Raw genomic sequence first — 23,502 nt, forward strand, 5'->3', positions numbered from 1 at the left:
ACTTCATATAGTTTGAAGCCCTGTTGTTTACTCCATACACTTTAGGATTGCTGTGATTTCTTGGTGGATTGATAGTTTTTTATTACCTAATGCCTCTCGGTTTCTAGTAATTTCTTTTCCTCCGAAGTCTATTTTACATGATACACTATAGCCACTTCTGCTTTCTTTTGTTTGCATAATGTATCTTTTCCTAACCTTTTACTTTTATCCTACCTATATTGTTATAGTTGAAGTAAATTTATTGTGACAGCACATAGTTAGATCCTGTTTTTTGAGTAACTTCACCAATTCCTGCCTTTTAACTGGTGTATTTAGACCATTTACATTTAATGTAATCATTGATATATTAGATCTTAAATCTGCCATTTTTAACAATCCTTTCTTGTACAATCTAGGTGAATATTTTTATTAAAATATTTGCAGATTTTTTATAATTATCAGAAGGAGGGTTAAAAGGAGAGAATTCTACTTCATATTAGTTAGGGTCTATGTGTGTGTGTGTGTGTGTGTGTGTGTGTGTGTGTGTATAATTTACTTTATAAAATTGGTTCACACAGTTGTGGGGGCTGGCAACTCCAAAATCTGTAGGGCAGGTCAGCAGGCTGGAAACTAACGTAGGAGTTAATGCTGCAATCTTTCCTTCTACAAGACACCTTGGTTTTTGCTATTAAGGCCTTCAACTTTTTGAATGAGGCACCACACACATTATTGAGCCTTATCTCCTTTACCTAAAGACAGTTGATTGTAAATATTAACCATATGTACAAAATGTCTTCACAGCAACACCTAGATTAGTGTTAGATTTAATAACAGCCTAGCCAAGTTGACACATAAAGCTAACCATTACATATCTCATCCCATTTATTTTCTGATTTAGGTAAGGTGAGAGTTTCTTAAGGGGTAAAATCACGTATTGATTGTTTTTCTATTCCACTAAAACATAGCAGGCTACTGAATTATTGTAGGATTTGATAGTCTCATGTGTCAACCTAACATTTCAAAACCCGAGGCAGGGCAGTTTTTGAAACCTAAAACATGAAGCATAAATGAATGGAAATTTGGAATCTCAATTCTGCGTTTAACATTGTCTCAAGCATTTGAAATTACTTATCTTCTATATCCAAGCTGACTGTTAGTACAATAGTTTCTTGAAGAAAACTGCCCCCTGATTTTAGCTCTCCCAGTCAGAATGGGGTGCTAAGTATTACAGCTTTTGCAGAGGCAACATAATTTTTTTGTCCTAATAACTTTCTCAGTTTGCAGTGAAGTATTGGAGACTTGTTAGTATACAGTGAATTAATAGGACTTTAGAGCAAACACATCAATATTTGAAAATACTAGTGATTTATAGCCTCTTCCAAAGGAAATTTGCATCCAAATTTAAGCTGGAAAGGCACTGAGATAACTGGAAAAGGATTACAATTGTGTGGCTTTTTGGATTTTAGTACTTGCATTATGAATCACATGTATCTTGTTCATGATGTCTTTTTACTATAAAAAAAAGTTTTTAAAACCAGAGTAATCTCAATGATGAATAAAGCATCCAGAAAAAAACAATTAAAAAAAAGAATAAGTGAATAATTTCATTAGGAAAGGGAAGACCATTCTTTTAAAATAAAGAATTCAAGAAAATAAGTGACTACGTGCAAAACGTGTGCTATGAAAGTGAGGGAGGATACAGGATGCTGTGAAAGTGAAGAAGTCCTGGGGCCATGGGGGAGGGAGAGACATACTGTGGGCAAAAGTCCTGCTCAGGGACTCAGAGAGGAGGTAGAACTTGAGCAAGAAATTGAGAAAAGGCTTTGAGTAAGCAGAAATGGAAAGATTGCCTCCCAGGGAGGGGTTACAACATAGGCAAAGTATGGTTAGAAGAGTGATGTTGGGTGGGCAAGTAAGGAGCCTGGGGCAGCAGGTGCTTGTGGAGCAACAGAGGCCCAGGCCGTGGGGCTGCCCCCAAGGGAAGGCAGACTGCCCCATCCTCTGAGATGGGCTCCACTCTCATCCAAATCAGTTCCTCCACCCGCGTCTCACCAGGCCTCAATGGGCCTCCGTACCATCAATAGCAAAGCATTCCTAACAGCAGAAGATGTTCTATTCTTCGCAGGATCATCAATAAAACTGCAAACAGCCCTTGGAGGAGGAGTCATCCACTAATGCCTCACCAGGGTTATTTTCTGAGAAGAAGCCTCAAGGAGTTCTTGGGGTGGTAGTGGAGACAGGACAAGAGAAAGTGGAAAATTGCAGTTTATCCAGAACCTGCTGTTGCTTTGATGTTTGTGGTGAGGCTTTAAGAGGGAGAAAGTAATGAGGGGAGTGGTGATTCCCCTCCAACTGGGTGTCCGTGGTGGCGTAGACTGACACCCAGTTGGAGGAACAGAGACTAGAGATGAGAAGTGCTTCATGGGGGAATATCCCAGTTGGAGCTGCAGGGCCTGAGGGATGGGAGGACTTGTGTGAACACATTGTGAGTGAATGACTGAGTACAGGAATGAGGCAGGTTGACTAGAAAGCAAGCAATTTTCCCTAAAGGACTTTTTCACTCTAGTGCAGTGACATGGTATTTTCTAGGTCAGACCTCCTTTAAGGACCTGATCAAGTGTATAAATTGCCCTTCCCAGAAAAATGTATATATGCAACTGAAAATAATTTTGCAATCATTTCAGACAATTTAGAGACCTTCCCCCTCCTCCAAAAAGTCCATGAAACTCTCCTGATTGCCTTCAGACATTTAAAGGAATGTTGTAAGGTGAGAGACTTTCTGTGTAATTCTCCTGTAGGCAAACACTGGGACAAGGAGATGAATTTGAGTCCTAAATGCATGGAACAAGTGTCAGTTGCTCTGGAACCCTTCACCGGAGGGGTTCCTCCTGCCCGGTGCATAAAGAAAGACCGCAGCATTGCAGTAAAATAAGTGTTTAATAGACCCGAGGCTGGCCATGTTACGTGGGAGACAGAGTTAGTATTCATATCATCTTGTCTCAAGGCTAGCAGATTAGGGAGTCTTCAAAGGCAGTTTCCGGAAGGGGTGGAGGAGACGAGGTTTGCTGCTGATTGGTTGGGGTGGAGACAAAATCACGGGGGGTGGAGGCTGCCCTCTGGTGTGCTGAATCGTTTCTGCGTAGGGCCACAGGAGTGAGATTAGTGGTCCAGGCGAGGCCATGGGTGTTAGATATTTAAGAAACAACAAATAAACAAACAAAAAACCCTGAAAAGGTATCTCAAAAGGCCGATCTACAATAGTAGTGTTATCTGAAGGCATAATGGAGAAGGTGCATATCTTATAACTTCTGGAATGATGGCTGACCATCGTTTATATCTGCACCTTACAGGACTCCGGCTCCCCTCCATCACACAGCCTCATGGCCTCCCATTGGCTTTACAAAAGCAGCTGAGTTTTGGGGGAGGCCTATTATCATTTAAACTACAGTCTAAATGTCTCTTAAAGTCAGCTTGGCCCAAAAGCCCAGGGATAATTAAAAAAGGAAAGGCAAGATGGGTGGTGGGTCACTGCAGATCACTGTTCTAATTTTTCTCACTGATACCATTTTGCAAAGGTGGTTTCACTATCATGGCTGAAAATCCATTATCACTAGTGGCCTGGCCCCCTTTCCTTTCCAGGGACATATAAGATTGCAGGGTGAAAGGGTATTTCATCCTGCCACATGTGTCCTGGAGGTCACCTCAGCTATGCTTGGAGCAGGTCCCCACCTGCCTGGGGCTGTGGCTCTGCCACCTGCGGGGGCCTCCAGCCAGACTGGAGTGGTCCTTCAGAGGCATCTGCCTGTCTGGAGCTGCACTTACCCTAAGGAGCCATCACCTGACCCTGCTGGCCCTGGTCCTCAGTGGTTAACTCTTCACGGCCATCCCCACCTGAGGACGGGTCATCTCCGAGATGCCTCCCTCGGAGGGGCCAGGTCCCTGAGGAACCTGCAGCTCCCCTGTCCCCTCCTCACCTCTGAGTCCCAACTACCTACTTCCAGGTTGGCCAAATCCCTCTTCTCCTTTCTTTCCCTCATTCTTTCCCTTCTGAAAAACCCCAGCTTCAAACATGAACACCTATGTGTGTTTGTGCTCCTGGCACCCACCACTTTTTCTCATTTTACCATCAACTCCTGCTCCTAAAGGCATTATTTCTATCAGGGCAAGGAGATTCTAGGCCAGCATTGTATAATACAAATATGATGCTGGCCACACATTTAATTTTAATTTTCTAGTGGCCACATTAAAAAATAGAAACAGGGAAATTCATTTTAATAGCAGATTTTATTTAATCCAATATATCCAAAATATCTTTCCAATGTGGGGTCAATATAAAAAGTTACTATTGAGATAGTTAGCATTCTTTTTTTTAATATGCAAAGTCTTCAGAATCTGGTGTGGGTTTGCACTGACAGCACATCTCAATTCAAAGCAGACACATTAGAGGTGCTCGAAGGCTACACGTGGCTGTCCCATTAGACACAGGGGTGGATCCCGGAGTGTGGCTGTGTGGGTTACTGGAAAAGGGAAAGATTCATTTTAGTTATAAAAGGCTAAAACAGTATGAACAAAGCTTGGGGTAATTTCTCAATGGGTCATTGTGCTATATTAAAATTTTTTATTTTTATTTTATTTTTTTTGAGACAGAGTCTCGCTCTGTTGCCCAGGCTGGAGTGCAGTGGCGCGATCTCAGCTCACTGCAACCTCTGCCTCCCGGGTTCAAGTGATTCTCCTGCCTCAGCCTCCCGAGTAGCTGGGATTACAGGTGCGTGCCACTACGCCTGGCTAATTTTTATGAGAGACAGGGTTTCACCGTGTTGGCCAGGATGGTCTCAATCTCCTGATCTCGTGCCTCCCAAAAGTGCTGGGATGACAGGTATGAGCCACCATGCCCAGCCCTATATTAAATTATTAATAAACCACTTGGTACTTAAAGGATAATCCTGGACCATAAGAAAGGCCATTCTAGGGAAATGGAGAAATGAGATGGTGGGGAAAAGAGGAAGGAGCAAGTATCATAAACAGGTTTCCAAGAGCCACTCCTGGTACCCCAGGTTTCCTCTGTCTCAACTGTGCATGGACCAGTCTGCTCCTGTTAATGAATCCAGGCAAGCCTGGAAGACCGAATGTGGGCCACCAACCTCTTCTCTGCCTCCTGTACCAGGACTCAAGATCCTGGGGTGAATTTTATTGGCTGCCCCATTATTCTCATGCTTGGTTGCACATCAGACTCACCTGAAGAGTTAAAAGACCCCTGATTCCCAAAGTGTTGTATCGGTGTTAAATTTGCTGGAGTGGGTAACTGTACTATGGTTATGTAGGAGAATGTCTGTTAGGAGTTGCACACTGAAGTATTTTGAGGTCAAGGACCATGATGTAACTAATCTTCAAATGGCCCAGAAAAAAAAAAATTTAAAAATATTATTGTGAATATGTATGTGTGTGTGTATTGAAAGATAGAGAAAACTAAGTAAGCAAATAGGTTAAAATGTTCACAGTCGGCCGGGCGCGGTGGCTCAAGCCTGTAATCCCAGCACTGTGGGAGGCCGAGACGGGCGAATCACGAGGTCAGGAGATCGAGACCATCCTGGCTAACACGGTGAAACCCCGTCTCTACTAAAAAATACAAAAAAAAACTAGCCGGGTGAGGTGGCGGCGCCTATAGTCCCAGCTACTCGGGAGGCTGAGGCAGGAGAATGGCGTGAACCCGGGAGGCAGAGCATGCAGTGAGCTGAGATCCGGCCACTGCACTCCAGCCTGGGCGACAGAGCAAGACTCCGTCTCAAAAAAAAAAAAAAAAAAAAAATGTTCACAGTCAGTGTAGAGGACATATGGCTATTCTTTGTAGTAGTTTTAGTCTAACACCTTCTCAGAGTTTCAAATTGTTTCCAAAAACAGTTTTAAAAACATCGTTTTAAACTTGATTCCCAGGGCCTACCCCTAAAGAAGTTCTAGTTTAATTGGTGGAGTTTTTTAAGGCTCCCAGGTGACTCTGAAGTGCCCTGAAGTTGAGAACCCAGTGGCTCTGAGTCAGAGAAGCACCTCCCTCTCCGCATCCCTCTTCAGGCTTCCAGGCTCAGCCAACCACTGTGAACTGCCTTTAGCAGAGATATGATCAGCATTTTAGCTTGTGGTTGTTTGCTTTTTGTTTGTTTTGTTTTGTTTTGTTTTTAACAGTCTCGCTCTGTCGCCCAGGCTGGAGTGCAATGGCACGATCTCAGTTCACTGCAACCTCCTCCTCCCAGGTTCAAGCGATTTTCCTCCCCAGTAGCTGGGTAAAATTAGAGGAGCATGCCACCACGCCTGGCTAATTTTTTTTTTGAGACGGAGTCTCACTCTGTCACCCAGGCTGGAGTGCAGTGGCCAGATCTCAGCTGACTGCAAGCTCCGCCTCCCGGGTTCAGGCCATTCTCCTGCCTCAGCCTCCCGAGTAGCTGGGACTACAGGCGCCGCCACCTCGCCCGGCTAGTTTTTTGTATTTTTAGTAGAGACGGGGTTTCACCGTGTTAGCCAGGATGGTCTCGATCTCCTGACCTTGTGATCCGCCCGTCTCGGCCTCCCAAAGTGCTGGGATTACAGGCTTGAGTGTAATTTTTTGTATTTTTAGGAGAGACCAGGTTTCACCGTGTTAGCCAGGATGGTCTCGATCTCCTGACCTTGAGATCTGCCCACCTTGGTCTCCCAAAGTGCTACGATTATAGGCGTGAGCCACTGTACCCAGCCGCTTGTGGTATTTTGTTGCCTACAGGGACACAAAGTCATGTAGAAGAAAGCATCCTCTTTAGTGATCCTCAAGGCACTGGTGGTGTGCCATGCAGCTGTTGAATATTCATTGCCCACAGATTTTCCACAGGGCTGGACATATTGTCTGTCCACTGCCTGTCCAGTCTGTCTGCTGCCACTTTGTAACTGCTCAGCTGTCTGCATCACTTTCATCAGAGGTGGCCTCTTTGCTGAAAGCTGTATCCAAGGTCATGGGCTGAGCGGTTGCTTAACACCTGTGCCTCCTTTTAGGGACTGGCTCAGGGAGGGGCAAGGAGTGGGGATGAGGGACCCTGCCTTTCTCCTCCAGGAAAGCACTTAGAGGAGCTGGGGCCTGGGGAACTGAGCTCAGGTGGTAACTGGAGAAAAAGCCCCCTGGGGACCCCCGCTCCCACTGCACACTTCAGCTGAGAGCTGATTTGTTCCTCTTCCGCTTTCAGTGATCAGAAATGCAGCCTGGTCCAGTCTATCCAGCACATCCCTTCAGTCATCCCTGGAGACCAGTGGCATGCATTTGTGAAGTGAGAAGGACATTCTGGGGCTGCATAATGGAGCCTTCCTCGGGGACCGTTAGATGCCCCGAGGGGTGGCTCACCTGAACTCATTAACACCTTTTAAAGCCGTGGCAGCTCTGGCTAACTCATGTTCTGTGTGTGGTCCACCGAGAGCTACCAGATCTTTTTTGGGCTTGTGTCTGCCTCATCTTCTCAGTGCTGTGTTTGTGTGATGGGATTTTTGTTTCTAAGCAGACTCGGAGGCCCTGTCTTTACAGGAGTGAACCTCCCTGCTCCGTGGCCTGGAGCAGTTTCCAGGACCCGGCTGGTCTGGGGTCAGGCTCCGGGAGAGCAGCGAAGTCCCTGTCTCTATTTCATCTTTGCATATGCCTCCCCTCCACAGAGTAGGCACCCAGGGACTAATCACACTGGGACCAGGACAAACTTTGGAGTGTAGCACTGACAGCACTATGTCACTAGAGATGGGGAAAGAATGGAGGGCAGGGAAGACAGGGAGAAGGACAGCTGGTCACATGCAGGGCAACAAAGAGGCAGGAGGAACAGAAGGGTGTGTGTGAGCCACATGGAACAGGGTGTGGGATCATTACCAACTGAGAAACCACAAAAGTGCTGGGGGCATTGTTGAAACTGCCTTTGCAAAATCATGACTGAGACAGTGAAAGAGATCTAACTTAACCAACACTGTCTTGCTTTTAAACTCCAAGCTGTCCTTGTTCATTCCTGGGCACAGACTGAACTAACTTTGGGAGAAACTTAGTTTATAGTTTAAACAAAAATGTTAACAGCCCTTTCCCAAAGCAGACCTTCTTCTTGTATGGGGACTAGACTGCCTTTGTAGGACCAACATTACCCACAAGATTAGAAATGACGGTTTAGGAGTCATGCAGCTGGAGGCTACAAGATTCTGACCCTCCCTAACCTGCTCCTAAGATCAGTGCATGAGATATTTTGCAGACCCTGAATTTAATGGATCAGCCGGCCCCACCCAGATCAATAAACTGGCTCATCTGATCCTGTGGCCCCCACCCAGGAACTGACTGAGTGCAAGAAGACAGCTCCAACTCCCTATGATTTCATCCTTGACCAATCAGCTTTCCAAGCTCACTGGCTCCCCACCACCCACCAAGTTATCCTTAAAAACTGCTTCTTGAATGCTCGGGGAGACTGATTTGAGTAATAATAAAACTGCAGTTTCCCGCACAGCCGCCTCTACGTGAATTACTCTTTCTCTATTGCAATTCCCCTGTCTTGATGAATTGGCTCTGTCTAGGCAGCGGGCTAGGTAAACCCCGTGGGCGGTTACATTGTGAGCGATACAAAGATAAATTCCACGTGAATGCACTCACACAGGACCTGCTGAAATGGTGCCTAGAACCATGGAGCACTTAGCTAGGCTAGGACAGGGCAGGGAATGGGCTGGAGTGAGCTGATGATGTAATGGGGTTGCAGGTAGTGGAGTGAGCTGATGATGTAATGGGGTTGCAGGTGGTGGAGTGAGCTGATGATGTAATGGGGTTGCAGGTGGTGGAGTGAGCTGATGATGTGTGGGGTTGCAGGTGCTGGAGTGAGCTGATGATGTGTGGGGTTGCAGGTGGTGGAGTGAGCTGATGATGTAATGGGGTTGCAGGTAGTGGAGTGAGCTGATGATGTATGGGGTTGCAGGTGGTGGAGTGAGCTGATGATGTAATGGGGTTGCAGGTAGTGGAGTGAGCTGATGGTGTATGGGGTTGCAGGTGGTGGAGTGAGCTGATGATGTAATGGGGTTGCAGGTAGTGGAGTGAGCTGATGGTGTATGGGGTTGCAGGTAGTGGAGTGAGCTGATGATGTATGGGGTTGCAGTGGTGGAGTGAGCTGATGATGTAATGGGGTTGCAGGTGGTGGAGTGAGCTGATGATGTGTGGGGTTGCAGGTGCTGGAGTGAGCTGATGATGTGTGGGGTTGCAGGTGGTGGAGTGAGCTGATGATGTAATGGGGTTGCAGGTAGTGGAGTGAGCTGATGATGTATGGGGTTGCAGGTGGTGGAGTGAGCTGATGATGTAATGGGGTTGCAGGTAGTGGAGTGAGCTGATGGTGTATGGGGTTGCAGGTGGTGGAGTGAGCTGATGATGTAATGGGGTTGCAGGTAGTGGAGTGAGCTGATGGTGTATGGGGTTGCAGGTAGTGGAGTGAGCTGATGATGTATGGGGTTGCAGGTGGTGGAGTGAGCTGATGATGTAATGGGGTTGCAGGTAGTGGAGTGAACTGATGATGTGTGGGGTTGCAGGTGGTGGAGTGAGCGGATGATGTAATGGGGTTGCAGGTGGTGGAGTGAGCTGATGATGTGTGAGGTTGCAGGTGGTGGAGTGAACTGATGATGTAATGGGGTTGCAGGTGGTGGAGTGGATGATCTTTGACGCTTCCCAGGTCTTTGACGGTTCTCAGAGGAGGTGGCATTTGGATTGGGCTGCCAACCCAAAAAAAGGTGAGCAGGCTTTTGACTGTCATAGGGGAAAAGCTTAGTCTTCATAAAAGAGACCTGGGCCAAATCCCATTTGCCTATCAGGAGACTTCCTACTCTTTTCCAGGATCCACTCAAATGCAAACACTCAGGAGTGGGAGGCAAGTGGGCTGAGGAGGTAGAGGAGCTGGTCCAGGTCCTTAATGCATTGCAAAGTCACACTCTAGGCCCAGGGATGAGGTGGATTTTAGGAGCAAGCTTAGAAGCCTGGCTCACTGGAGAGTGTCCCAGATCTGGCTCTCATGGGCAAGGCAGCTGCTGTGTTGGCTTGGCTCTGGGTGGCCTGAGGATGAAGAGAATCTTCCCTAAAGCCCAAGGAGCCTGGGGTTCTCCCAAAGCAAATCTTTGAAGGCCTCACTTTGCCCCTCCTTTTTCGCTGACCTTGTCTTTGCATTAGAAATACATTCTAAAGCCTTCCCAACTCAAGACACATTGGCCCCTTTGTTCCTATTTTGGGCGCATAGCTCATACTTTTTGTTGTTTGCACTTTTTAGAGGGTTGCAATCTGACCTTATGTCTCATGCCCATTCTGTCCCTGTAGCCATCCTGTCATAAAAGCTATCTGTTTTGTGGGAATGAAGCCATGACCTCAGCTCTGTGCCCTGGGAGCAGGGAAGCTGTGAGAGGTCAGCTCTCTGAAGCCCCTCTACCTACAGAAGATAGGGATGGGGCAGGCTTGGGGTTGTCTATGGGGAGGATGTGGCAAAGGTCTGCAGGCTGTGTATGCACTTCCTACCTCAAGCCCAGGTTTTAAGAACTCAGGTGTAACCATTCCTGCAAATGACTGGGCACTGGGCCCAGTGGGTTTGCTGAGACAATGATGGGAGCTGGGGCAGGCATCCAGGGAGCCTTGTCAATATCGAGCTGTCTTTCAAGACTAGAGAAGTAACATTTATTCTGTGTATTGGAGCACTTGATTCCTATTTCCTTGTGACCCAGTCTCTAATAACTTCATGCCTGTTGGCCAGTCTGTAAGCTTTCTTAGGAAAGGAGCAAATAGTACTTTTCTTTACTGAGCCCTGCAGTGTTTAAGAAAGCACTGAGCCCATAGCAGTGCTTAATAAAATAAGTGCTGGCTAAATAAGTAGAAAAGAATGCACCTCTGATGATGTTTAGAGTTTTACAGTAAAGCATCAGAGCAAGGGATGGGGCACATCTGTCCAGGGCTTGTCAGGGCAGGAGAGGAGAGAAAGACCAGAATAAACGTATTGAGTAGTTGCAGTGTCATTTTTTTTGGTGATTTATTTGAGGACAATATATAGATAAAAATCCCCACTTGTGCCATTTCTCCAAGTCATTTGTGCCCGTTCTTCTTTTCTTCCGAACAAGGTCATTTGTTCCTTCACAGTCCTGGAAGTAGCGCTATGAGTCTTGGACCTGGTCCTGGGGTGGGAGTAGGACAGGCTACCCTCTCACACACTTCCTCGGGAAAATCCATCTCCTGTATCCACATCTTAGAGCTAACCAAATTCTATTTAGTGCAAGATCAATCTACCCTGTGATTGCCTCTGCTCTCCAAAATGGACTGGAATATTTAAAGAAGAAATGCCTCAAAGGAATGAGTAGGGTTGACAGAACAGTCTTAATAAAGTTTCCCTCTTCCCGTTATTTCCCCAAGGTGTTGAAACCTGGATGTGGTTTGATTTTGTTTCTCTTGCTATTGATTTTTTTGCTCAGCAGTGTCTTGCTGAGAGAGGATCCCGACTCAATGGAGTCGAGGCTCATTGTCTAATCTCCCCCTTCCTGGCTGAACTCTCCTGTTCGCACAAATCTCACCAGGGCAATAGAGCTGCTCTTATCGAACTTGCTCTACTCCGTCATTCCCCTCTGATGTACTGGAGTAGTTGCTGATGAAGAAACTTATTTTTCAAATATAGAAACCTAAGCTGCTGGTCCCCGACACAGAAGGAGCAGAGTGAAATTACAACCCGCAGGCAGTTTGCGTCTGAGCTCTCCAACAGTAAGCACACAGCATGCTGTGAATAATAAAACCATATCCTTGCAACTCTCTTTCTCTCAGGAGTGCAGAGCAGTTTGCCAACATGATCATATCAATCCTTACAATATTTATATAAGGCAGGCATGAGGCTCCGACGTTCTCCGTGGACTCCTCCAGCCCCAGTATGAAGAGGGGTTGGGGATGGGTTGCATTTGCCTTCTGCCTGCCTGTCTCAGCAGTGTCTGGCTCAGTAAGCCCTGGCCCTTCTGAGTGTTGCCTTTGTAAAAAATGTGCTATGTGGGTGGGGATAATTAGGAATATTAAAATGCCTTGTTTCACCAGTTGAGGAAGAGGGAACAAAATGTTTCCCAGGCATGTATCTCAGAGGGATTGAAAGTGTTACAGACACTAATGCATCTCAGCCATCTGCTCCTGTGTTGAGGTATCCTCTGCACTCGGGCTACTCTATCATTCGTGTGCTGGGCAGGATCCAGCTGGTGACATTCAATCTATCCCCATCTCCAGCATCAGAGGACACATCCCTGGGAACTCAGGCAGCCCCGGCAGCGGGGATCCCTTGCAGGTCAGCAACACGCTCCTTTCCATCACGTTTGAGCTGGAGCTCAGCAACTCTGCAAAATTTTAGTTCCTCTTTTTCTTCATTTTTCACTTCCTCCCCTCCTTTCTTATTCTTCGTGCCTTTCCTTCAGCCTCTTCTTATTTTAATTGGCCTCCAAGCTCTGAGTCTGCCCTTCACACTTTCTTCTCAACTCTTTCCTTTCCATTTCTCTATTCATCTTTTTTACCTTTCTTGTCTGAGGATATGAGTTGAAACAAATCCTTTAGTGAGAAGGTGACTCGATTTACAAGCAGATTTTCAATGCTTTTGAACCTCTCTTGTTTGCGAACCTGTTGGAAAGCACTGATGACCATGTAGGCAGCAGGTGTAGGAAATGATCCTCTCAACGTTTGGCAGCTGAGAACAATTCATACTTATCACACTGGCTTTGGTCAAGTCAATGTGAATGGTGTTTGATTGTAATCATTTTACCTTTTTTTTTTTTTTAAGACGGAGTTTTGCCCTGTCATCCAGGCTGGAGTGCAATGGCGTGATTTCAGCTCACTGCAACCTCCACTTCCTGGGCTCAAGAGATTCTCCTGTCTCAGCTTCCTGAGTTGCTGGGATTACAGACATCCACCACTATGCCTGGCTAATTTTTGGTATTTTTAGGAGAGACAGGAGTTCACCATGTTGGTCAGGCTGGTCTTGAACTCCTGACCTCTGGTGATCTGCCCGCCTCGGCCTCCCAAAGTGCTAGGATTACAGGTGTGAGACACCACACCCGACCCATTCTACGTTTTTAACATATAAAAAGTAGTTAAAGCTTGGATCAACTCCTCTTCCGATTGTTCAGTATTTCCGGGGATAGTGTTTTTTGTTTGTTTGTTTGTGTTTATACTTGTTATCTGGATATGTTTTGGGATCAAAGAAATACCAAATAACAGAGGTTCTTGAATACAGTTCTTTAAAAAAATATTTTCACGGGCGGACCAGGTGGCTCATGCCTGTAATCCCGGCACTTTGGGAGGCTGAGGCGGGTGGATAAAACCTGAGGTCAGGAGTTTGAGACCAGCCTGGCCAACATGGTGAAACCCCATCTCTACTAAAAATAACAAAAATTAGCCGGGCATGGTGGTGGGCACTTGTAATCCTAGCGACTTGGGAGGCTGAGGCAGGAGAATTGCTTGAACCCACAAGGTGGAGGTTGCAGTGAGCCAAGATCACGCAACTGCACTCCAGCCTAGGCGACAAGAGTGAAACTCTGTCTCAAAAAAAAAAAAAAAAAATCATTTTCACTTAATATATCAATACATCTCCATTGGAAATGTTAAAAATAGGGGTTTTTTTTTTTTCTGTTTAATTGATGCCAGGTACTCAACCTCCAATGCCATCACTTCCACCAATGCAGACTCGGAGGAAGAGTTTCAGGAAGCAGGGATCCTGCTGGTCTTTCTGTCACTATAACCCAGCCTCGGCATGGAGCCTAGCACATGGTAAGGGCTCAAAGGACATTTGCTGAATGCATGAGTGAGTAAGTCAGCTGAGGGTGCCATGGAGGGGACTAGAGGATGCTGTGCTGCAACCAAGAGCTCAGGGCATCATGCTGTCATTGGAGCAGAGGGAGGTTTTGCTGGGACAACAGAAGACCAGAGAAAGTGAAAATCACACTTTGTTCTTGCCCAGATATCTTAACCCCTCTACCATCCAAAAATCACATCTTTGTTTAGTATACTAAATGTTTATTGAAACTTTTGCTACATGTAGACTCTATGTTAAACTCTAGGGATACCAAAATAAACAGGACATTTTCTCTACCGGCAAAGATCTCTCTATACGGTAAGAAAAAGAATAATTTTTGAACTAAAAGGTTATACCTCCGTGTGTTACATTTTGGACTAAGCTGAACCAATATTTTATTTTTTTAATCAGGAAGATGAATCAGTTTGAATTGCCATTCTGTGTGTCTCTGTATTTCCTACATCTTTTGTGCTGAAATAGCACAAGAACAGCAGCGCATTCCCACAGACGGCCCCTGACGGGACTGTGTTTGGGCCGAGTTCGTATTTCCTCCTCCTCTTGCATCATTTGTTCTCTGCCCTTTGCAAATCTCAGCACCATTTCCTCCAGAGCAGCTCCTGGAATTTTTGATGGGAGCTGTCACCTGTAACTAGGGAGCTTTCTCTTTCACACCTGTCACAGAAGGAGCTCACTTCTCACGAAGACCCGCCCATTTTACCCCGACTCCGCTGTGACGTTAGGGAAAGGTTCCTTCTCTAGAAGTGTCTAGAAACATGCTTGGCTTTAACTAATGCATCTAGAGTGTCCCATCTGTTTAAGAGCACTTTGCTCAATGAGCCCACGTACTTGTGTTCCACTTCCTGCCTTGGCGACAGTCTCAACAGGACAAGCCCGGCCCATCGCAGAAGCCCCGTCTCCTGGAGATGAGCAGGAACTTAGACAGCTAACATTCTACCTGATGCTGGAACTCAAGGTCCTTGACAAATGACCATGTAGTTTACGTTCTGAGAAGTGACAATGACCTCCCCATTGCTGGGGAGTGCCATTTCCAATTCTGAGCACTTTCGTTTGTTAGAAAGGTTTTTTTAGCAAGTTGTTTTCATCTATTGAACTCAGAGTCAAACTCCTTGCCACTTCCTTCCTTATTTACTTCCTCTGTCTTTCCCTTGGCATTTACTCACTCTTTGCTCCTCTTCTGTCTTGTCCTAAAATAAAACCCATTTATTCCTTTGTCCTCACAACACCTCCTCCAATATTTGAAGACAGGAAGATAGTTCCTTGTTTTCTCTCTTCCAAGGTAAACACACTCAAAGCTTCCCGCCAGTCTAGGTCGGGCAGTTTCTAAAACCCTCAACACCTCCACCTTGCCTCTCTAAATGAGACATCTTAATTACAGTGCCTTGTAGTGAACATTATTTTCCAATTATCATCTGACAAGCATATAGTGTTACTGTTACTTATTATCTGGACATGATATTTTTATTTAATGAAGCTTACAATTACATTCACTTTTTAAAGCAACTGCATCACTCTGTTGGATCCAACATAAACTTTAGACCAAAGAAAAAGTCAAGATACTTTGAAAACAGAACTGATGGCAATTAAACCAGATCTCCCCCATTATGCCATTGTGCAATCAATGTCTGGACCTAAATGTGTTGATACAATACCAGCTATATTGATATAAGGGTATTCTTCAGAGTCATCCCAAGTTAGTTTCTGGCTTGTCACTCGAACCCAAGCTCTACCTTTGTACCCGTGCCTGCCCGCTGGAATGTGAGGTCCTCAGTTTTAGCAGCCCCACTTGGGTGGAGACAGCATCTCTGCTTTTTTTCTTTTTTTTTTTTGAGACAGAGTTTCACTCTTTTGCCCAGGCTGGAGTGAAGTGGCGCAATCTCAGCTCACTGCAACCTCCGCCCCCCGTCCCGGTGTTCAAGCCATTCTCCTGCCTCAGCCTCCCAAGTAGCTGGGATTATAGGTGCCCGCCACCATGCTGGTTAATTTTTATATTTTTTTTAGTGGAGACGGGGTTTTGCATTGTTGGCTAGGCTGGTCTCGAACTTCTAATCTCAGGTGATCCACTCGTCTCGGCTTCCCAAAGTGCTAGGATTATAGGCTCTGCTTCTTTTTAAGTTTTACCCAGTACCAAGCACAAACTGTGGAAGAAGTCAATTCCTAATTAACATTTGTTGAATGGCTGAATGAATGCATCATATGAGGCTTTACTAACAACAGTTGTTTCCCAGAATGAGCTAAGATTGCCATGAAACGCATAGACTCCTTGCATGTTTTATGTTGTAGTTCTTTAGATTTTCATCTTAAGAAAACCATGAATTCATTCTAGTCAAGGAAAAACCTCCATACTTCCCAGAGAACTTGGAGCAATTTTCTCTTTAAAGAAAGGGGTGACCCATTTACTGTACTCATCACTACAGTTTAGTTGCTAGAGTTACTTTCTAAGCACACCAGGACAAGAATATTATCTTTCTGATATGTTGGCATAAAAAAGGATGTTGGGAAAAGCACATGGACCATAATCACATTCCTTGGCACCAGCAATTTCTAAGCAGTATGGCCGGAGCCATTGCTATGAGTAGGTTTTTCCTGGCTGAGACCAACCAGACCTGGGGAAAATACTTGCAAGTTATCTAAACCAGCAAATACTTGCATTAGGGGAATAGGAGGGCAGATGTTATGTCCATTCCTATATCCATCATTGTCAAAGCACTTATTTTTAAGGATCACGTGGCTTCTAATACAACCACTCTAACCCAGTGCCACGGAAGGAGTTGATATTACGGATGTTCTCCTGAGACCTATAGTCTTTGTTCCAGTTGGAGACTTTGAACGAAAAAAAAAAAAAAAAGAAAGGCTGGTAATTACTGGGTGGAGCAATATGTGGTGTGCTAATACAATCCCTTGCCCAGGTTGTCTCCTCAGAAGCCTAAAACTTTGTGCACATCCTGCACAATGAGGCCGCTTGTCTTTAGCAGTCTGCAAGGGCTGTGTTTTATCTGGTAATAAGGCATTAGGGCGTTCTCTGATGTAATAGAGAAAAAAACTCAGCGAGAAAATAGATATGTTTAACTCTCTGAAGAAATAAAAATGGTAAACAGGAAATGCGTTTTCTTTCTACTTTATTTTAGCTGTGCAGGTGTTCCAAACCCTGGGATGAGAATTCTCAACATCTTTGCCACTTGGGATGGACAGAGTGAGCTTAATTTCCTCTTCCATGAAATCTTCCTAAGCCTTAGAGTCAAGAAGGCCTTTGTAGCATCAAGAGGCGCTGTATTGAATCACTAAAGTGGAGTGAGGCTTATACTGGGCGTGGTCCAATATCCCTTATTAAAAAGAAAGTGATGAGTTTAATAAAAATTTAGTTGACCCTCCTGCCTTTTGGCGTTCCTTAGATACTATGGAAATGGCTGGGGTGTGCTGAGCTAAGTTGCTAGGATGGGAAGCTGAGGAAGGGTATTTAGACCCCTGTGTGTTTTGAAATAGTTGATCACCCTGGTCTCTGCATCCCACAAACTCTCAAGAGTCTGTACTTGGCAGGACAATGTTTATAGTGATTAAAAGTACACACTTTGGAGTCAGCTAGACATGGATTCCAATCCCAGACTGATAGGATTTGTCTCTGTGTCCCCACCCAAATCTCATGCTGAATTCTAATTCCCAGTGTTGGAGGTGGGGCCTCCTCCAACCTCCAACTGGGAGGTGATTGGATTGTGAAGTGGTTTCTAATGGTTTAGCACCACCACCCTAGTGCTGTCTCGTGATCCAGTTCTCAAGAGATCCCAAAAGTATATAGCACCTCTCCCTTCATTCTCTTCCTCCTGCTCCAAACATGTAGGATGTGCCTGCTTCCCCTTTGCCTTCTGCCACAAAGCTAAGTTTCCTGAGGCCTCCCTAGCCATGCTTCCTGTATGGCCTGCAGAACTGTGAGCCAATTAAACCTCTTTTCTTCACAAATTGCCCAGTCTCAAGTAGTTCTTTTTTTTTTTTTGGAGACAGAGTCTTGCTCTTTCGCCCAGGCTGGAATGCAGTGGCACAATCTCAGCTCACTGCAACCTCCACCTCCCGAGTTCAAGTGATTCTCCTGCCTCAGCCTCCTGAGTAGCTGGGATTACAGGTGTGCACCACCATGCCTGACTAATTTTTTTGTGTTTTTAGTAGAGATGGGGTTTCACCACATTGGCCAGGCTGGACTCAAACTCCTGACCTCGTGATCCACCCACCTCAGCCTCCCAAAGTGTTGGGATTACAGGCGTGAGCCACCACGCCCAGCCATCAGGTAGTTCTTTTTTTTTTTTTTTTTTTTTGAGACGGAGTCTTGCTCTGTTGTCCAGGCTGGAGTGCAGTGGTGTGATCTCAGCTCACTGCAACCTCCGCCTCCCAAGTTCAAGTGATTCTCCTGCCTCGGCCTCCTGAGTAGCTGGGACTACAGGCACCTGCCACCACGCCTGGCTAATTTTTTGTATTTTTTTAGGAGAGATGCGGTTTCACTGTGTTAGCCAGGATGGTCTCGATCTCCTGACCTTGTGATCTGCCCACCTCGGCCTCCCAAAGTGCTGGGATTACAGGCGTGAGCCACCACGCCTGGCCCCCAGGTAGTGGGCATGGACTCATATGAGCATGGAGCAATGTGAGAATGGACTAATACACAGATACACCCACTTACTGACTATGAAATTGTGAGCAAGTCACTTTAACTCTCTGGGCCTTGGTTTTTCTTACTGTAAAATCGTGATGCTATCTCCTAAATCTATTGTGAGGAATAAATTAATTAATGCCTGTTAATTAATTATCACAGAGCCTGGCATGCAATAAAATATTAAAACTCTTTTTTAGCTGGGTACAGTGGCTCACGCCTGTAATCCCAGCACTTTGGGAGACCAAGGAAGGAGGACTGCTTGGACCCAGGAGTTTGAGACCAGCCTGGGCAACATGGCAAAACGGTGTCTCTACAAAAAAACAAACAAATTTAGCCGAGTGTGCTGGCCCATGCATGTAGTCCCAACTACTCAGGAGGCTGAGGTGGGAGGATTGTTTGAGCCCAGGAGGCAGAGGCCATGAGCCAATATTACGCCATGCCACTGCACTCCAGCCTGGGTGACAGAGTGAGAACATGTCTCAAAAAACAAACAAACAAAACAATAACAATAACAACAACAACAACAAAAAGCCACCTACTCTTTTTTAAAAAGTTAACTGTTGTTACAGTAGGAGCTGAGATTAGATATATTTTTGACAATGTGAAGCTATTCCCAAGAGAGCAGAATATTTAATGAGATAGTACTATTTGCATAACCCCACATGATACGTCATGGAATATGTAAAGGAAGGAAGCATTTCAGCATCAACAGCTTTCCTCTGCGTTTTCTTTGTTTGTGGCATTCCAATCATTAGAAAATTGAAGCTGTAAACAGATGTTCCTTTTTCCAGAATACAAGGAAACACTCTCTGAATTGGTAATTGAAATCTACACACAAGCCTACAGCATCATATTTGTATTATTACTATCAAAATTCTCAGCACCAAAAAACATGCGTAAGAGCTGCATCAAGAAGGACTGGCCTTAGAGTGCCCTTCTCCCCAGCCTACATACTGGAGAGATACTAAGCTGCCCAGTTAAGTCATGTACCATGGAACGGCAGGGAGAAAAAGAGAAAGACCTGCATATACCACAGGCCAAATGGCCACCTCCCAGGACGGAGAGCCTGAGACTGTGAGACCCAACTGGGTTGCAGGGCGTGGGTTCCCAAAGGCTCTGGCCTCTGCTTGGGAGCTAACGAAGCCTGGAAGCTTAGAGTAAATCGTGGGTGTTATTTTCAGTTGCTGAATAAGTTGTTAAGAGGAACTAAAAAGAGAAATACGCGTGAGACTGGATTGCAGGAGGAGGAAAGTGAGGTGTCTCCATGCAGGGTGTACAGAGACGGGAGACAGAGAGAGAGACAGACAAAATGAGAAAAACAGAAAGAGATGGAGAGACAAAGAGAGAAATGGAGAAAGAGGGTAACAGCGACAGAGAAAAAAGAAACAGGGAAAACAGAGACGGAAACAGACACAAAAACAGAGAGAGAGACAGAAAGGGAGAGAGAGAGAGAGAGAAAGAGAGAGAGAGACAGACTCCTCCCAGGAACCCAGATGTGGCCCGTTTAGGACATCAGGACAAAGTGGTTAAGGAAAAGAGGGAATTCAGGGTCTCATTGTCTTTAAGAGTTGGAGCCTTTCTCTAGGGTCAGGAAACGTTGAAATAGGTTTGTCTCGAGTTGCCAGCAGCCTTGTTTTCTGTGTCATAAACTACGAATCATAAGGATGGCAGAGCAAGGTGGGGCGGACACACGCCAGGTGCCAGTCCCCACTGCATCAGCACGGGGAGAACCCAGCCGCTCATGGCTTCAAAGGAACCTATGGGGTCTCCAGAGTCCTGGGCACTGCAGGGTACCACACTCCCTTCCCCTGGACGCAGTTGGCTGGGCAGAGACACAGATCTTGGCAAGACCAAGGCTATAACTTCAGTGCCCAGGATAACAACCAACCTGAGGACACTAATAATTTAACCCAGCAACGGAAAATAACACCCGTAATTTACTCCTAGCTTCCGACTTCCCTTAGCTCTCACAGCAGTCTTCAGAGCCTCCGGGAATCTCTGTGGTCACAGTCCCCCTATTTACCCTTCCTGCCTGTGGCTTTTTCCTCGGAGCCCTCCTCCCGCAGGGCATGGCGAGGTGAGACTGTGAAGGCCACTGTCCCTGAGCAGCCGTCGCCAGGGCACTCGTTTCTCTGCTGGTGGGGCTTGGAGGACCGTGGCCAAGATACGGAAATGTCCAGGAAGGTGCCTCTTGCATGGTAATATCACTCTTCGCTCATGGCAAGTTTCATGTGGACTAAAAACAAGCGAGTATGTCTTCCTTTTCCCTCCCCCAAATCTAGATGTAGGGGTGTCAGGTCTCTCCCTTCACGTCTGTGGTGGTGGAAGGAGGTGGGAGGAGGTAGGAGAAGCTGGCCCCACAGCTTCTGAATGTGGCTGGCTGTTCTCTCCCCGCCCGGAGCTGCCAGCGGCTGTGGCTTGAGCGGGGAGTGGAGAGACGCTCCAGACACTTCCTTTCACTTCCTGCACTGACAGATCAATTTGCAGTAATTTATTTACAAGCTGGATTAGTAAGTCTCCATAGAGTAAACATTCAGTGCCTGAATATAGAAATGTAGAGGAATCCCTTCCCAGCTGTTCCCAGGCTGGAGCTAAATGCTTTGAGGACGAGGACGTGGGAGGGATGAGGAAGGTGTGTCACCCAAGCACACTCAGGGTTCCTAGGCCACAGCAAATAGCAAGTGAGAGCTGAGCCACCCCGCCAGGAACAGATGCCCAAAAACAGTCTCCATGAAATCCCTCCTCCCTCTGGAGTCCTGTCCCTGGCTCCAGGACAGGCTCACAGTGGCTGCTCTCTGCCACAGAGGACACAGAGTGCTCTTACAAATGTCCTTGGTTCTCCTTCTAAAATGACCTATCCAGAGCACACCTTTGAGTCTCTGCCATTTGGGAATAAGATGGGCGGTTTAATATAAAAAGAAACTATGCCTGGTCTCTGAAAGGCGTTGGCCTGCACTGGAGGTGGGAGATACAAGACTCATCGCTAAGCACAAGCCTCCACTCTGTCAAACGCAATGGGCGAGATTCTAAAATGAGACTCGTCAACACCGGCTCTGGGACCCTGGGCCCTCCTCCTATGGAGAAGAGATGGCTTGTTACAAGGCTCTCTCACGTGATTTCTCTCTCTGTGAAGGAACATAGTTTTCACAAATAGCAAAAGGTCTGTCTGTGGGACAGTCATTCACCCGTGCTTCTAGAAAAAACCCGTGCTTTGCTGGCCACTAAAAATGAATTGGGCATGGCCCCAGCCTTGAGGCTCGGGACTGGCCATGAGGCAGCTGCAGAAGAGCAGGAACGTGGACACAGCCGGAGAGGCGCACAGGGACAGCCGCTCCTGAGAATTTCACTCCACACGTGACGGCCAGAGGAAAGGGAAAACGGATGTGGCAGGTCCTGAGCTGGGAGATGAGAAGCCATGGCCAGGTCAGTCCTCCACAACTCCTTGTGCCAGTACCTTGCAGAGCTAATGTAATTGTGGATGTATGAGTGGTTTGCATACAACACACTCCCTAAAGCATTGTGATACATGGGACAGAGAAAGGCTTTTCAAAGGCTGCTCTGCCTATGTGCAACTCTGCCTTACTCTCTCACTGATGCTAAGAACCAGTGTAGGGGAGATAACATCTTTCCCTCATCCATTTCTAGGCTCTTGGCTGAAGCCCCTGTAACAAAAGCTAGCACAACAAGAAAAAAGCATACAAATGGATTTAGTGTAAGTTTTATGCGACACAGGAGTTTTCAGCAATGAAGACCCCCGAAGGAAGGCCTTTTTGTGAGGTTTGATGAAGAGTGGACGACAATGGATAAGTGTAATTGGACAAAGGAGCATGATCTAATGGTCATAAAATTGTTTTTTTGGGGGATGGAGTCTCACTCTGTCACTCAGGCTGGAGTGCAGTGGCGTGATCTTGGCTCACTGCAACCTCCACCTCCTAGGTTCAAGCGATTCTCCTCCCTCAGCCTTCCAAGGAGCTGCATTACAGGCGCGTGCCATGGCACCCAGCTAATTTTTATATTTTTAATAGAAATGGAGTTTCGCAGTGTTAGCCAGGTTGGTCTCAAATTCCTGACCTCAGGTGATCCACCCACCTTGGCCTTCCAAAGTGCTGGGATTATAGACGTGAGCCACCCCACTAGTGGTTATTAATTGAGGAGAACTAGCCAGGCCTGTTTGCTCAGATTCTTCTCTGTGTCCCCATGTTTTCAGATAGGGCCATTCCTTTCCTCCAGGTGTGGAAGGAGGGTACCATCACAAGAAGTTCTTATTACTTCCTTTAGTCACTGATGGTCTGCTTCAGGGGAGAAGGGTAGGAGAAGGTCAGAGAGAACTTTCTGTGTCTGCTGCTTTCTCAAATGCCGAGGTGCCATATTTTGCACAGCATGTCCTGAACCCCATCACTAGCCGTGCAGTGATGACTCCACTGAAATTGAGGTGGTGTTAAGTGCTCTAGGAGCCCCCTTAGAATTAGATTGTTCAGATTCTTTAGAATTAGAGGGGCCCTGACACATACGTGTGTCTGCCCAAACACACACATGTGGAAAAGAACAGAGCTGGAAAGGCCTCCGAGAGGAGATGGTCTTTGAGCTGGAGCTTGCAGCAAAAATCCAACTATTCCTGTCAGACAAGAGAGGAGATCGAAACAAACTCTGAAGCTGAGAGCACCGAGGAGGGTGATCAGGTGGGCATGGAGCAGACTTTTGCTCCTTCACAGACGTCCTGCTTGCATGTGCAAACTTCAGCTTGCGAGTTTAGAGCAGGGAGGAACTTGGGAACATTCAGTCCAGACGTCCTTTTATAGGTAAACAAGCTGGGGCTCAGAGAAGGTCAAAAAGATTTTCTAAGCATAATTACTTTGCTGCTGAAGGAGAGAAGCATGAAGTTACACAAAGCCCTAATATGCATGGGATGAACACAACCTAACACACAGCTTCCTTGACACCTGTGGTGTTTGGCCCACCTACAGCACCTCACTTGATGTTGTATCTGTATGAAAATAAAAGGCCTGTTAGGCTGAAATGATCTATGGAAGACCTTCAGGGCTTTGGAGATGGTCTCTTTCAGGGCAGTTCACTTTA

The sequence above is a fragment of the Trachypithecus francoisi genome, unplaced genomic scaffold, assembly GCF_009764315.1.
Source record: "Trachypithecus francoisi isolate TF-2019V2 unplaced genomic scaffold, Tfra_2.0 Contig01461, whole genome shotgun sequence".
NCBI classification, from domain to species: Eukaryota; Metazoa; Chordata; class Mammalia; order Primates; family Cercopithecidae; genus Trachypithecus; species Trachypithecus francoisi.